Source organism: Nannospalax galili, unplaced genomic scaffold (assembly GCF_000622305.1).
Source record: "Nannospalax galili isolate Female #2095 unplaced genomic scaffold, S.galili_v1.0 scaffold1180, whole genome shotgun sequence".
Classification (NCBI taxonomy): domain Eukaryota; kingdom Metazoa; phylum Chordata; class Mammalia; order Rodentia; family Spalacidae; genus Nannospalax; species Nannospalax galili.
The window spans coordinates 1,408,571-1,425,753 of record NW_008346550.1 but is presented as its reverse complement, the minus strand read 5'-3'; the positions used below and the strand labels follow the sequence as shown (position 1 = coordinate 1,425,753).

At 36.6% G+C, this 17,183-nt stretch overlaps 1 pseudogene; it reads left to right on the top strand.

Moving 5' to 3' along the window:
• Positions 1-15,962: 15,962 nt before the first annotated feature.
• On the top strand, positions 15,963-16,866 carry LOC103742086 (annotated as a pseudogene).
• Positions 16,867-17,183: the final 317 nt, after the last annotated feature.

Below are 17,183 nucleotides of genomic sequence, written 5' to 3'. Positions count from 1 at the left end.
TTTTTTCAGTTTAATTTTATTTATTACTATTCAGAAGTTTTGCATTTTCAGATAGAATAAACCAAAATCACAGCTTCAAATTACTACTTCTCAGAGATTATACATATTCACAGGACTAAAATATATATTCATTTATCTTCATATCAACATTTCATAAAATGGTGAAGAATGCTAATCATAGTATTACTCAAATACCAAAACAATATAGAGACACAGCAGAAAAAAAAGGAAGAAAGAAAGAGAGAAAAGAAAGAAAGAAAGGAAGGAAGGAAGGAAGAGAAAAAGAAAGAAAACTACAGGTCATATCTCTAATGAACATAGACACAAATATCATCAATTAAATAGTTGCAAAAATATACTCACATATATCAAAAACAGCATCCATACAAAACCTGGCTCCATTTCAGAGTTGCAGAGGGTTGTTCAACATATATAAGTCTAGAAATAGAATAAATCATATAAATGAACTTGAAGACAAAAAAATCACATGATCATCTCAATAGAAACAGAAAAACTTTAGGCAGAAACATGCCTTCATGATAAAAGTTCTAGAGGGAATAGGACAGGAGGGAACATATCTCAACATGAACTGGATTTATATAAGAAAACCGTAACCAATATCATTCTAAATGTTAAGAAACTGAATCATTCTCATTAAAATCAGGAACCAGACAAAGCTGACCACTATCTGCACTACTTTTCCATATAGTGCTTGAAACCATAGATAGAAGAAAAGAGAAGGAAATTAAGGAGGTACTAGTTGGAAATGAATAACTACCAAATTATTGGTACTTGCAGATTATATGATATTTTATCTCTGAGATGCCAAAATATTCAACAGAAAACATCTAGAAATGGCCAACACGTTCAGCAAGGTGGCAATGTAGAAAATCAGTTTCCAAAATTCAGAAGCCTTTTCATACACCAATGATAATCAGTGAGATAAAGAAATCATGGAAACATTATCATTCACATTAGCAAAAATATAAACAAAAATAAATAATACATAAAAAATCAACAACAACAACAAAGAAAATGTAAAAATAAACCTAATCAGAGATGTTAAAGATACTAAAATGAAGATTTTAAATCTTTGAAGAAAATTATAGATGAAGATACTAGAAGATGGAAAGAAATCCTCCGCTCATGTATTAGCAGAATTAATATTGTGAAATTGATCATCTTATTAAATGCATTTATAGATTTAATGAAATTCCCATAAAAATTCTCATAACAATCTTCACAGAAATAGAAAAAAATATAATCCTATGACTCATGGAAATACAAGACACCAGAATGCCAAAGCTATCCTGTGCTCAAAGAACAATGCTGGAGGAATCACCTTATCAAGTTTCAACCTTTATTACAGAGCTGTAATTTAAAACAAACAAAACAAACAAACAAAACCCACACATCATAGTTAGAAAAACACACGTGGTCTCCTACAAGCTATAAGTGCCAGAAAAGATTTTCTAATAAAATTGTATTTCCTCAGGAATTAAGGACAATGGATAATTGGAACCTCATTAAACTAAAAAAGCTTTTGTACAGAAAATAATGAATTCAGTGAAGAGAAAGCCCACAGAGGAGGAGGGAATCTTTGCCAAGCATACATGCACTAGAGGCATAATTTCCAGAAAAAAGAGCTAGAGATCTAAAGAGAGTTCTACAAGCAATAAAAGGTGGCTAAAAAAGTACCTTAATTATGGAAAACCAGAATCAAATTAATTATCCAACTCACAGAGGAATGGCCTCACATATACAGTCAGGCCTGCCTTGACCATAAAGGAGACCACAGTGAGGGGCAACGGGGTAAAAACAGCAGTTCTGAGAAGTGTAAAAAGAGCTAGAGATCTAAAGAGAGTTCTACAAGCAATAAAAGGTGGCTAAAAAAGTACCTTAATTATGGAAAACCAGAATCAAATTAATTATCCAACTCACAGAGGAATGGCCTCACATATACAGTCAGGCCTGCCTTGACCATAAAGGAGACCACAGTGAGGGGCAACGGGGTAAAAACAGCAGTTCTGAGAAGTGTAGAACTGGCTGGAAGTCAACCTGTGTTGGTTGTTGCTTCATACCCTCAAAGTGAGCGCATGCCCAGTCAGCCAAGTTAGGGAAAGGATGGAGGAAGTGAGAAATGGGTTAGTTCAGGTGTCCAACAGAATAGGGCACAAAACAGTGAGTTGAGCATTCAGCACTTAGATTTTTCCCAATTTATTATTGTTTTCTTTTCCACTCTGTTTTTCATTTTCTTCTTTCATTCAATTAATTTACGTTTTGTTTTGAGACAGGATCTCACTTTCTAGCCCTGGCTGCAGACCAGGAAGGCCTGGAACTCATTGATATCTGCCTGCCTCTGCTTCCTGAGTGCTAGTATTAAAGGAAGGTGGCATCACACCTGGCCTCAGATTGTTTTCATGAGATAAATTTTAGCAAAGAGGAATTGCTGGGTTTGGAAGATATGTAATCGCTAGGAGATTCTGGATACATGGTTTTGAAAACATGACTTATTTAGGGCTATTGCTGCTGACATGTAGGAATGTGTTCACACCTAACATCTGGCACTAGGTTTTCACCTTTACCAACTGAATGAAAAAAATCTAATTGCAGCAACTGGATTTTGAAGGAGGTTAAATAAGTTCTGGAAAGCCGATAGAGTGTTCTGTTTTCTCTGTATTGTCTGTATTTCAGTCACATTTCTTTCTGTCTTTAGTATTTTCCTTTTAGCTTGGCCAGCCTCTCCTAGAATAAAGATACTAATTACTAGTCTTCATGCCAAATGCACATGCTTTCCTCCGCTTTGGGGGGATTTTCTCTGAATTATTTTTAGACAGGGTTTTGATTTTATATGTAGTTTCATTTTCAGAGTCTATAAGCTCTACCCTTCTGTGAGCTGCAGGTTGCTTTATTGTAGAATTTTTGTTTTTTAAAATATGATTTGACCGTTCTTAAATTGGGTGTCCTGTGTAAAATGAGGTTCCTCATTAAGAACTTCATCAGCCAATAGTAAGTGATTAACGCAGTCACATGGTATGTTTTTTTAACCCTATCTTGTCTTAGATCTGCATTCTTTATAACTTGTATGTTTTAGTCTTCACCAGTCATTGTGCTGTAAAACTGTGCATGTAATTTTTGCCCTTTTTATTTGCATGCTATGATTGTTAATTTTCCATATTAAAATTTGTTCATTAAAAAAAATACCTCAAAACAGTGTTCTAAGTCCTTAGTCATCACAGAAATGAAAATTAAAACTACTTTAAAATTTCAGTTTATAGCATTGGTAAAATCAAGAATAAAACTGATAACAAGTGCTGACAAGGATCTTGAGAAAAGGGAACCTTCATTCACTGTGGGGTTGTAAACTAGTGCACACACTATGTAAATCAGTGTGGAGAATTCCTTTAAGAGGGATAAAAATAAATTTACCATATGATGATCCAGCTATACAATTCTTTGGCATACATTTAAAGGACTGGATTTCCTGCTACAGAGATACTTGCTTAGCCCTGATTATTGCTGCTCTTTTCATAATACTAAGAAATGGAAATGACCTAAATGTCCCTTCAAAGAGGAATGGGCCAGGCGTGGTGGCACACAACTTTAATCCCAGCACTCAGGAGGTAGAGGCAGGCAGATCTCTGTGAGTTCAAGGTCAGCGTCATCTACATAGTGAGTTCCAGGCCAGCTGAGGCTACAGGGAGACCCTGTCTCAAAAAGACCCCCACACACACAAAAAAAGGGAATGGATAAAAACTGTGACACACACAACAGAGGTCTATTTATATGTAAAGAAAATATGAAATCATAAAATGTGCCTGTAAATGGATTAAAATAGAAACTTGTATACTGAGCTTGACAACCCAGTCCGAGAAAAATTATCAAAGCATCCTCTTTCACATTTGTAGATCCTAGCTCCAAATTTTTAGATGTGAATATACATTCTGAAATAATTGAAAGAGCCAGGAAAATAGAAATAAATAATAAAAATAGAGGGGAAGAAGATGAAGGGGTAACAGAACATAGACATTATCAAGAGGGAAATGAGGGAAATGGGAGCTAGCCTAACTGGAATGGTGGAAGGAGGGCTATACAGGAGGAGATAAATGGAAGAGAAAAAGAATACTTAGATGTTATGAAAACCAAAATGTATATTTACATGTGTGCAGCTGAAAGCATTTACAACAAATATCATGGTGCCTGGCAAGGGAAACCTTCCTTAGAGTTTCTGATCAGAGTAGTAGTTCAAGAGACTCTCAAAATAAATTAAGCTACTGCCACAGTTCTTGATTTCCTTCCATAACTTGAAGTTGAAACCCTATTTCTGAAGATGACTACTTAAGAAGCAGGATTAGGAGAAATTGACTTAGAACTGACCTGAAGCCTCCTCCTCAAAAACTAGTATTCATTGCATCAACTGCATCAGAGGTTATTATGTAAACTGCCAAGAAGGCAAATCAGTCAATGTTTCTACCCAGCTCTAAAACCTATGAACCTCAAAAATGACCAGCTCAGCAAGTTCTCTCTATTGGGACAATACTGGCACTTTTTTTCTGGGGGTAATAAACAGCTATCTAATTGGACTTAATATCTATTCATTAGGAGGGAATCTTTGCATGGTACTGTGAACTAATCGAATACACATTGTTTGAGGTGTGATAAACCTTAGAGAATAAATTACTTTGTTACTTTCCTAGACAAATAAAATGTTTTACTATACTATAAATATTTATCCTTAGATTCACATGCAAGTGTATCTCTCACCTCTCATAAAGAAGCTTCTTCTTGGAAAAGATGGATCCTATTACAAAGTTTCACAACTGGTAATTAATTCACAGAGAATAAGTGATTGTGAGGAGCCCAGACCTAAGTAAACCATCAACAGTGTAACCTCTACATTGAAAGCTCAGTGAACGTCATGGAAGAGGGGACAGAAAGAATGTAAGAGACAGAGGAACAAGAAATCTTCACAGTACTATAGACTAACATGATTTGCCTAATTACGAAACAAACTGACAGGCCAGTTTGGATTGGGAAAATTTCATGGTGTCTCATGTCAAGATGAAGAGCTACATGAAATCAGTAGGCAGTAAGAAAGAAAGTTTTCTTGTTTCTAGCACCCTGAGAGGTTATCTAATGCCAAATGAGTAGCTGTAAACACAAGAACATACAAGTACCACTAAATGACTCAGTGCATCATATATACGTGTGTGTGTCTGTCTCTGTCTGTCTGTCTCTCTGTTTTTCTATGTGTAAATATGTATGTTAATGTAACAATTACTAGCAAAGACAAGAACAAGAAATTGTAAGGAAGAGGTGAGGATATTGGAGGTATTGGATGGAATTGAAGGGGTATGGGGAAGTTTGGGCTGTGTTACTTCACTTAGTATAACAGAGTATAGTTCCATCCATTTACCTACAAATTTCATGATTTCATCTTTCTTTATCACTGAGTAGAATTCCATCTTTTATTTTAAGAATGAGACTACCCTGAATCATAGGTCATCATTTTACATTTAACTCCCATTGTAAGAATCTAGTTTCGCACCTCACACATATTTAAAGCAAAGATGGGGAATTTAATTTTTGTCAGGTAAAGTGTCACTAATTCTGAGTAACACAAGGGCAAAGATCTTGCTAATTTTGTGCCCCTTCTCCCCTCCACATGGTACGAAATTGGCTGTTGACCTTGTATGTTTCTTCTAAAGCTTCCCTGATTTCTCAAGGATAGAAAAGCACATTATCAGTCTTAGAGATAAAAGGCAGCTAATTTTAGGCTGCTGAGACTAAAAGGTAAGGTCATTTTCAACAGAAGATGAAAAGAATAGGAATTTTTAGAGCTAAGGAGAAAGAAGCGAAATCAAAATAAATTTCTAGAATATTCCCATTCCTATAACTCCCATTGTTAAAAGCCTTTCAGGAAAGCTTCATTATTTTCTCTGAACTTATGTGAATTTGAAGATCACTGGATAGATCTGTCTTCAGAAGCAAGATGATACTCTAAAATAGTATTTTGCTTCCTTTTCCATTTGAGTTTTTTGTAGTCACACCTCATCCTTATGAGACCCTGTGATGAGCAGAGACAAATATTCTCAAGAATTACTTTAACTCTTCAGAATTTGTACAGGGTTGGAACCTAAGTAGTGAAATCAATAATTAATTTTAGGCACAGTTATGCACCAGGAAAGGTTACCTGTATATGCCAACAGCAAGACCAAAACAGCAGTAATTTAACCAACAAAAGATTAGTTTTATTCTTATCTATAAATGCTCTAGTGGGTATGAGTAGCAGTTCCAGGGTGTTTTCAGAGACATAGGTTGCTCCTTTCTGCACCAGTTCTCAAGAAAGCAATGTATATGAGCTTTCATGGTTTGGTGTGGAGCTGCAAACATGACTTCCAAGTCAAAGGCTGGAAGAAAAGAAGGCCAAAGAGCAAAAAGGCAGTCCTTTAAGGGGAACCATTTACTATTCAACAGCCTGGAAGCCCTCACAATATCATGTTAACTTGGATCCTCCCCCTCCTTGTCCTTCTATTCTTCCTCCTCTTACTTTACCACCAAACATGTAGTCGTCTAGACATAACTAGCTGCAGCATAGAACTGAGAAAGCAATTTTTCACTTAAGCTTACAATTCAAGTTCTAAATAAGGAGGGAGAAAAGCATATTGGACTAGGTAGCAGCAATAGTTGCTATATTAGCATACATACTATGTGTTCATCCATTTTCTGTGCTGTAACTGCATGCTACAGAATAGTAACTTAGAAAACCAGAGGCGTATTTGGTTAATAATTTTGGAGCTGCAAAGTCTAAAGTCAAGATGCCAAACATGGGGCTGTAGAAATAGTTCAGCATTTAAGTACATTTGTTGCACATGCAGAGGAACTGGGTTTTATTCCCAACATCAATATGGCAGTTATAACTGTGTGTCACAAACAATGCTAGGGTAACTCATGCCTTCCCCTGTCCTATTCAGGTTCAGGTGCATGCACCACACACACACACACACACACACACACACACACACACACACACTACATATACATGCATCCTGGAAAACATTCATACACCTTTTAAAGATTCCAAGACATGTTAAAGGACTTCTTCATGCATCCTAACATATTATAGTGAACCACATGACAAAACCCAGCAAGCATGTTAACTTGGATCTTCTGCCTCCTTGTCCTTCTTTTCCTCCTCCTCTTCTTAATAAAAAAATGCATTATTTTAAATTATGTTTATGTACATATGTTTGTGTGTGCATATAGTGCATGAATATGGGCAACAAGAAGGCCACAGGACGGTTTCAGATACCCTGGAGCAAGAGACACAGGCTGTTTTGAGCCTCCTGACATGACTATGTGGAAAAACATTCAGGTCGTCTAGAAAGGCAGTGCCAGTTCTTTATTGCTGATCCATTGCTCCAGTCCCTCTTCTTTTGTCAGTATAAAGCTACTAATTCACATTATTCTTAACTACTTCCCAGAGACCCTATCTCCAAAGGTCATTAATATACTAATTTGAGGAAGTGTTTCCAACTCATGAATACTGAAGGACATACTCAAAGTATAGCACTTCGCAACAGAAGCTGGTAAAAGAAAATTATCTGATTCCTTTACCTAGCCTGAGTATTCATTTCCTGCCCATCTAGGGTAGAAGAGAAAGAGGCACATGAATATTTTTAAAAATCTCATTGAGTCCAATTCGTGTTATCCATATACTCTTGAGTGTGCGGTGATCTAGTGTGCATGGTTCACCTGCCAGTGGCCACAACTATCCCTCTCCCAGGATTACTGATTATCACTGGATCATCAGCAAGTGTGTGATATCATGTCCTGTCTCCTGCTGGAATTTCTTCTGATTTGATCTTTTGCATGTTGTCACAGCAGCAGTGAGTTCATATGTGTGCCTGTCTTGTTGTGCAGAGAAACACTGTTTCTCTGTCATCAACCACTGCCTCTGACTCATACGATCTTTTCACTCTGCTTCTGCAACGATCCCTGAGTCTTTGGTGAAGAGGGCGTAATAAGAGTGTCTCACTTAGAGCTGATCACTCAACAGTCTATTCTCTGCACATTGACCAATTATGTGTCTCTGTTAATTTTCATCTACTGCATAAAGGAGCTTCTCTGATGAGGTTTGAGAGATGTGATAATCTATAATGTAATGATAAGTCATTAGAAGTCACTTTAATGCTAGGTTCATTTAACAGAAAATAGCAGGGGTTTCTCCCTGAGTGCTTACTAGCTGTTCAGACACAAGTTGTAGGCCCTGATAACTGTGCCAGGTATGGGTTTCAACTGGGAGCAGAGGGCTTAAATCCTTTCAGAAAGTCATTATTTACTCCTGTGACATTTCTGCCACTGTTGGATCAATCAATGGGCACATCTTGCCAGGCCAGCCATATTGCAGCTCACAAGCTTCACAACTGAATAAGACTGTTGCATACTTTTTCCCTCTTGTAGCATTTCTAGCACCGTGAAGCACTAAGAAATCTAGCCTGTGGAAATAAAGCTTCCAAATAAGTGCAGGTTTGATTTCATAGTCTGTGACTCAAACATATGGTGTCTTAGCAATAAGGCTGGCCCATAAAGTTCTGGAGGGTAATTTCCATTAGCATATAATGCTTGGGGGCCTACAGAACATCAATGGCCAACAACTCCAAAAGAGGTAACCTATTTCCAGCAGTGGCTTGTGTTAGCTTGTGATGTCTAGTAGACACGTTATCCATTATGGGGTAACTCTTTTTAAACTCTTTTATTCTTTTGGGACTGGAGAGATGGCTCAGCAGTTAAGAACACTGGATATTCTTGAAAAAGACCTGGGTTCGAATCCCAGCACCCTCATGACAGCTAACAACTGCCCAACTTTATTTCTAGGGGATCTGACAACTTCCACGCACATTGCAGGTCACAGGGTCACTTACCTGCATGTGGGCAATACACACATACACATAAAATAAAAATAATAAATAAATTTTTTTTTTAATTATTCTTTTAAGAATTTCAATGATTTTTTTTTTTGGTCTTTTTGAGACAGGGTCTCCCTGTAGCCCAGCTCTCTTGGAACTCACTGTGTAGACCAGGCTGGCCTTGAACTCACAGAGATCCGCCTGCCTCTGCCTCATCAGTACTGGGACTATAGGCATGCGTCAACACGCCGGGCCCAAAGATTGTATTTTTATCATAGTCAGACCCACCTCCCCCTTGTTCAGTCCCTCCCTGACTTCATGTCCGTTGTTATTATTTGTCTTTCTTTTTTAAAGCTGATCAAATCTAATTTGTGTTCCCAAATGCTTTTGTGTGTGGATCTGTCTCCAAGGGGATGGTCAAATCACCTGGCATCGCACCACTTAGGAAAAATGTTTCTCATTTTCTTACCATCTATCAGTTTCCAAGAGATCTTTAACTAGGGCTCAGATTTTTCACACACTTCCTCCAAACATGCTAGGTCCCGTCTGGTTTGTGTTGGACAGGTCTTATGCTCACTGTCATATGTGTGGTGGATTCATATGTACAATCGCCCTTTAACGTCCAGACAACACAGTTTCCTTTTTCTCATCTGCAACCTCTGACTTACAATCTTTCTTTCCTCTCCAATGATCCCTAAGCATTGTGAGGATATTTCTTTGTTGTTGTTTTTGTTGTTGCTGTTCTTTATGATTTATTCTGTGTTTCCCATTAATAAATATTTCAGAGAATAAGATTCAGTTAAGAAAAGTTTCAAAAATAAAATATTTTCTACCTAACTGTGAAGCATTTTAATCTGTTCCTTAATATGAGCATCTATGTCTATCCTTGTGCCCTTTCATATTCTAAAGTTTAGCTACTTTAATTATTAGTTTATGCGTATCACAAATAGGTTTTGTCAGTTTCCTTTACTTTAAGTTTATTTACATCAAAGAAAAATAACAAATACTACATATTTGTTCATAAGCTCAAAATAATCATTTTATATTAAAATTACATTGAAATGTACTGTAAATTAATAAATTAATATCCATATGCATGACTGATGTGGTGCCAAATGGTTTCTGAGTTGTATTCAAAATTACTCTGCATATTCAACAATTGAAATAACTGTGTACACATGAGATTTCCTTTTAAACACTGAATGGAGTCACTTGAAAGACCATAATGCCTAGTTTTTACATAGTAATAAGAAAAGAAAATTGAAGAGGGCTGATAGTAAATTCTTCTTGTATTATATCTTCTTAAACTCCTACTAACAATATTTAGGGAGAGGCTTCTGACTCAGGGCAGAAAACAGGAATACAGTTCAGAGCAGAGAATTGAAAATTAATACCCAGTCTGCTATAGTGAACCCCTTAGCCTCTGTGTCCTGCCAGTAACCACAGACTGAGATTCCTTATGTCAAAGGGCTGTTTCTACCACACTCCAACTACCTAGAGCATCACAGTACATAGGTACAAACAATTGTTTCAAACATTAAATATGATAAATTTAGGGAGAGAACCATGATTTAATATCACATACATATCAACTACCACAATTGCCTTGTTTTACAGCATGAAATGACTTCTTATCAACAACAAAGAAAGGTGCCTTTGGCAGAAATTGAAATTTCTGTACAAGAAATAGAAAAGACAATTTAAATTATTCAGGCAATTTGAATCAAAGACAGCTCAGAATTCCTGGAAATAAAGTGACATGGAAACATATTTGAGTTCTACAAAGTCCCTTTTGTCTCATGCATTAGTGAACCATATCTAAGTCAGACTACCAAAGTTTAATATACATCCAAATTATCCTTTTTTCAGGACCCAAAGAGATGACTCTATGTTCAAAATGACTGCTGCTCTTGAATAATGCCTGATTTTCATTCCTAGCATCCATGTCAGGCAGATCTCAAATGCCTGTAACTCCACTTCTAGGAATTCCAGTTCTTTCTTTTGGACTCCATAGGTTCCTGCACACACATGCACATGCACAGAGATACTGACTGACATACACATCTTTTTAAAGCAATTTTTTTTCAAGTTTTACAGTGCAAGTAAGCTGTTTATGACTGTGACTTTTGGACAAAAAGATAATTTGCCTATGCTTACATAATATGTTTCTTTACTGGAACTGCTTTTTCCTTCAAATTAGCCAAAAAAATTTCATGATGTCATGTAGCAGGTGATTAGATCAGCAGCTGTTTTAAAGTTTTTATTTTTAATTTATTATTTATTTTTATTATTTATTTTATTTATTTATTTATTTTGTGGTTTTGAGACAGGGTCTCTTTTTATTTATTTTTATTATTTATTTTATTTATTTATTTATTTTGTGGTTTTGAGACAGGGTCTCCCTGTAGCCCCAGCTGTCCTGGAACTCACTATGTATACCAGGCTGGCCTCAAACTCACAAAGATCCACCTGCCTCTGCCTCCCAAGTGCTGGGATGAAAGGCGTATGCCACCACACCCAGCTGTTTTAAAGTTTTTATTTTTAATTTATTATTTATTTTTATTATTTATTTTATTTATTTATTTATTTTGTGGTTTTGAGACAGGGTCTCCCTGTAGCCCCAGCTGTCCTGGAACTCACTATGTATACCAGGCTGGCCTCAAACTCACAAAGATCCACCTGCCTCTGCCTCCCAAGTGCTGGGATGAAAGGCGTATGCCACCACACCCAGCTGTTTTAAAGTTTTTATTTTTAATTTATTATTTATTTTTATTATTTATTTTATTTATTTATTTATTTTGTGGTTTTGAGACAGGGTCTCCCTGTAGCCCCAGCTGTCCTGGAACTCACTATGTATACCAGGCTGGCCTCAAACTCACAAAGATCCACCTGCCTCTGCCTCCCAAGTGCTGGGATGAAAGGCGTATGCCACCACACCCAGCTGTTTTAAAGTTTTTATTTTTAATTTATTATTTATTTTTATTATTTATTTTATTTATTTATTTATTTTGTGGTTTTGAGACAGGGTCTCCCTGTAGCCCCAGCTGTCCTGGAACTCACTATGTATACCAGGCTGGCCTCAAACTCACAAAGATCCACCTGCCTCTGCCTCCCAAGTGCTGGGATGAAAGGCGTATGCCACCACACCCAGCTGTTTTAAAGTTTTTATTTTTAATTTATTATTTATTTTTATTATTTATTTTATTTATTTATTTATTTTGTGGTTTTGAGACAGGGTCTCCCTGTAGCCCCAGCTGTCCTGGAACTCACTATGTATACCAGGCTGGCCTCAAACTCACAAAGATCCACCTGCCTCTGCCTCCCAAGTGCTGGGATGAAAGGCGTATGCCACCACACCCAGCTGTTTTAAAGTTTTTATTTTTAATTTATTATTTATTTTTATTATTTATTTTATTTATTTATTTATTTTGTGGTTTTGAGACAGGGTCTCCCTGTAGCCCCAGCTGTCCTGGAACTCACTATGTATACCAGGCTGGCCTCAAACTCACAAAGATCCACCTGCCTCTGCCTCCCAAGTGCTGGGATGAAAGGCGTATGCCACCACACCCAGCTGTTTTAAAGTTTTTATTTTTAATTTATTATTTATTTTTATTATTTATTTTATTTATTTATTTATTTTGTGGTTTTGAGACAGGGTCTCCCTGTAGCCCCAGCTGTCCTGGAACTCACTATGTATACCAGGCTGGCCTCAAACTCACAAAGATCCACCTGCCTCTGCCTCCCAAGTGCTGGGATGAAAGGCGTATGCCACCACACCCAGCTGTTTTAAAGTTTTTATATTTTTCTAAATAATTTAAATTTTACCTTTCTGCTTAAAATTTATGGTGCTGTAATTGCCAGGCATGGCGGTACAATGGTTTAATCCCAGTGCTTAGGAGGAAGAGGCAGGCAGATTTCTCTGAGACTGAGACAAGCCTGGTCTACACAGTGAGTTCTAGACTTCTAGGTCAGTTGGAGGCAGCAGAAGGACTCTATCTCATAAACAAACAAACAATTTATGTGGGTGTAAATTATTATGTGAAAATGTTTAAGAATTATATCTTCTTGACCTGTCAGTAGTTCCCTAGGCCCACTTTATTGAGAGACAAAGAATAGAACATAATTAAAAATTTGGTAAGCATATTTATAGCATGAAAATAATTATTGTAATCTTATACACTTAATAAATATATTTAAATGATACCTTTGCTAATGCCTGTAATTAAGGAAGAAATTAATACTTAGTTATACCCTAATACTAAAATAAGCTTTATTGTTTATTGTTGTCCTTTGGGAGTGTGCAACAGTATTCATTAGGTTGAGAGGAATCAGCAATTCATCAGGGAATAAGCTAAAGTACTGACTAAGGAGATTAAATAGAAATAACCATAACAATTAAAGAAACCAAACAAATAGGATGGGGAAGAAATGGTTTAATACAATAATAGTTACACTCATAAAACTGCCTAATGTGAGTTATTTCATATGTATATGCTATAAATTGTTTTGTTCAAAGATTCATCAATTAAAAGCAAGAGAAGAAATGTTTAAAATTGGAAAAAGAATATTTAGGATGTCAATGAAACTTGAATACAAACTTATAGAAGAGTTCATCTTGTTAAAACAAATTGAAATATGAGATGACATGTCTGATGCCAATGATAGGGAGCTTTAGAGTGTGGCAATTCTTTTTGAAATCTTAACTTATTGTTATTATTGGGGGAGAGAGAGAGAGACTGTGTCACAGGGTGTGTCTGGAGAAGAATTTTGTGGAGTCAGTTCTCTCCTTTCACCTTTGTATGGGCTCTGGTGACTGAACTGAGATTGTCAAGCAGGCAAAGAACCTAATTCATTGAGCCATCTTGCTAGTCCAAAATGTATTATCTCTTTATTAAGTTGTTAAAAGGACAAAACTACTTTAATTATGACTCTTTATGATTGTCTCACGAGTATTTTACTAACCTGTTCTACCCAAGATCAGTATTTAATTAATAAGTTAATGCCCTTGGGACAGTAAAATCAAATTATGCAATGTATGTTACTGAATGTATTACTTCTTATCTAATGCAACAATATAAATATATGTGATGCTCCTGCAGAGAACCTGGGTTCTATTTTCAGTACCCACATGGTACCTATGAACCATCCTTAACTCCAGTTCCAGGGGAATCCGAAGCCCTTTTCTGACCTCCGCGTCATTGCATGACACGGGTGCACTCACATACATGCAGGCAGTACACTCATACACATAAAATAAAAATAATAAATAAAATATTAAAAAATGCTTAAACAAACCTTTAAAAATTTCTTACACAGAAGATAGAGGTTTTTGGACATATATATTCTAATCTTATTAGCAAAATCTTTAAGTAAGGTTACTTTTATGAAACTTAGATTATTAAAGAAGTCATTTCATTAACACATAGAATAGTCCATATTTCATAGATTTTTGAATATAGAGTTGTTTCTATTTTCTTTGAATTTCTCTCTACTATTTGAGATTGAACTTAAAGTTCATTTACCTGAAAATTTCATGATTTTGTTTTTCTTCACCTCCAAATAAAGCTCCATTGTGCAAATGTATTACATCTGCATTATCCACTTGTCAGCTGAAGGACATCCAGGTTGTTTCTATTTCCTAATCTCTGTGAAAATGGCAGATACAAACACAGCTGAGAAAGTATCTCTGAAGTAGCATGTTGAGTCCTTTGAATTTATGCCAAGGAGTGGTATCATTGGATCATATCGTAGATCTATTTTTATTTTTTTCAAGTAATCTCCCCACTGATCTTCATAGTTGTTGCACCAGTATGCAATCCCACCAACAGTGATTGAGGGTTGCTGTTCTCCACATTCTCACCAGCATGGGTTTCATTTGATTGGTTTCTCTTGATCTTAGCCATTCTGACTAGGGTAAGGTGAAATTTTAAAGTAGTTTTAATATGCATTTCTCTATTTACTAAGAATGTTGAACATTTTAAAAAGTAATTCTTAGTCATTTTTTTATTAGTTTGAGAATTCTCTATTCAGATTCATAGCACATTTTTAATTGGGCAGTTTGCTTTATCTCTGCAATGAAAACTTCAGTTCTTTGAAGAAAGTGATTTAGGAAGAGAGAAGATTATGTTAAGGCAAGGATATGAGTTCAGGATTGGTAGACTTTAAAAAACAATAAAGAAAACACTAAAAAAAGAAAGAGTAAAAGCAAAAATGAAAATCAAGGAGAAAAAGAAATGATTCTCTTAGTGCAAAGCAAAGTTCTAAAAAAAAGAAATCAATGATTTGAGGAAAAAAGGCTCAATAAAAATCAGACCACAGATCAGAACAGAGTTCCCCGAAAAAAGAACTAGAAATGACTAAGAAATATTTTTAAAGTGTTCCAGTTTTGTACCAATTAGGAGAAGGAGAAATAACACTAAGGATGCCTGAAGAAACCATAAGGATGCTTATTATTTTTTAAACTTACTTTAAAATGCACATATAATATATATGAGGTTACACACACACACACACAGGTTGAAATGAAATTATATCATATTGTGTTAAAATTCTCCTATCAAGATGTAGACTATCTGACAAAAGCCTCAGTGCCAGGCATGAGAAACTACCCTTCTTTGAGTGGTTTGTCATGTTAGTCAAAAAGACTTCCCAAATGTGTAGACTGTTGCTTTTGTGCTTGGAAGCTTTCAGAAAAGAAGGTAAGATTCTGGTGCAAAAGGCACCACAAACCTCAACCACAGTACTTGGAGGAATAAAGCTGGAAATCACAATGAAGCCTCCACCCTGAGGACAAGCACTCACTGCCAACAAGTCCCAAACCTACTGTCATCTGTCCCTGACACTGACCATCGTTCACTCTAGTCCCTTTTGGTTCCAAGTCCTAGTAGGCAAGGCTCCAGGTTCAGCTGATTATGAATCTTCTTAAGGAAGAACAGCTCCCCACCCCCCCACACCAGAGCGAGATTACACGTGTTCTGTTTTGTGCTTTCACGTGGACTGTACTACCATTATCTTAATAAAGGACTTTGCAGAGAACTTGCACCTTTTCATGTCATGGAAGACAAACTGAAGGGAGAGATGATGGATTTCCAGCATGGCTGCCCTTTCCTTAAAACATCAACAGTTGTCTGTGAGAAAGACTGTAGTGTGTTCGCAAACCCCATAAGGTCATCATCATAGCTGGGGCATGTCAGGAAGGACAGCCACGTTAATTTTGTCCAACATAATGTGAACATCGTCCTGACATCTTCAAGCTCATCATTCCTAATGTGAAACACAGTCCAAACTGCAAGTTGCTTGCTATTTCAGTCAGTGGATATTTTGACCTACATGACTTGGGAGATAAATTTCTTTCCCCAAAAATCAGTTATTGGAAGTGACTGCAATCTGGATTCAGCCTATTTCTGTTACCTGATGAAGGAAAGTCTGGGCATTTACACTAAGCTGTCATGTATGGGTCCTTGAGGAGCATGGGGATTTGAATATGCCTGTGTGGAAAGACATGGATATTGCTGGTGTCTCCTTGAAGAATCTGAATCCAGAGTCAGGCAAGACTGCACATAAGGAGTGGAAGCCTGTGCAAAAAAAAAAGGTAGTTGACAGCGCCTATGAGGTAACCAAACTGAAAAGTCATACATCTTGGGGCACTGGACTCTGGTAGATTAGAAAGTGAGTAAAATGAAGAATCTTAGGCATGTATATGTAGTTTCTGTCATGATTAAGTGTCTCTAAGGAACAAAGGCTGAAATCTTCCTTAGCATGTAAGGAACATAATGGGATTGTAGATGTTGTGAAATTGATTCTGACTCCTGAAGAGGAAGACTGCATAAAGAAAGTGCAGATATGTTGTGGGGGGAATCCAAAAAGTGCTGCAAGTTTAAAGTCTCCTGGTGTCATGACACTTCACTCTCTGGACTGTAGCAGGGTTTCTGCTGGAGATCTTACAAAGTTACTTTAATATTTGAAGTGTATTTATTTGAGTTGTAAAAAGATGGCCTGAGCATATATCAATTTCTTAAAGGTAGAATACCCACAACTATATTCTGAAGATAAACAGTACTTACATAGTTGCGATCAGGTTAGTATGAAAGAGTTTCACCAGCTGAGACATAACTGCCCATTTTGTTCCCCATCAAACCTGATGTGTTACTCTGCTGTATAAATTCACCAAATATGCCTCGCCCAATTTTGTTTTCCCAATTCTATTCTGGGATTCAGTGTTGTGGCACTAATTTTTTTTCCCTTTTCCCTTCTTGGGAGGCGCCACACACACAC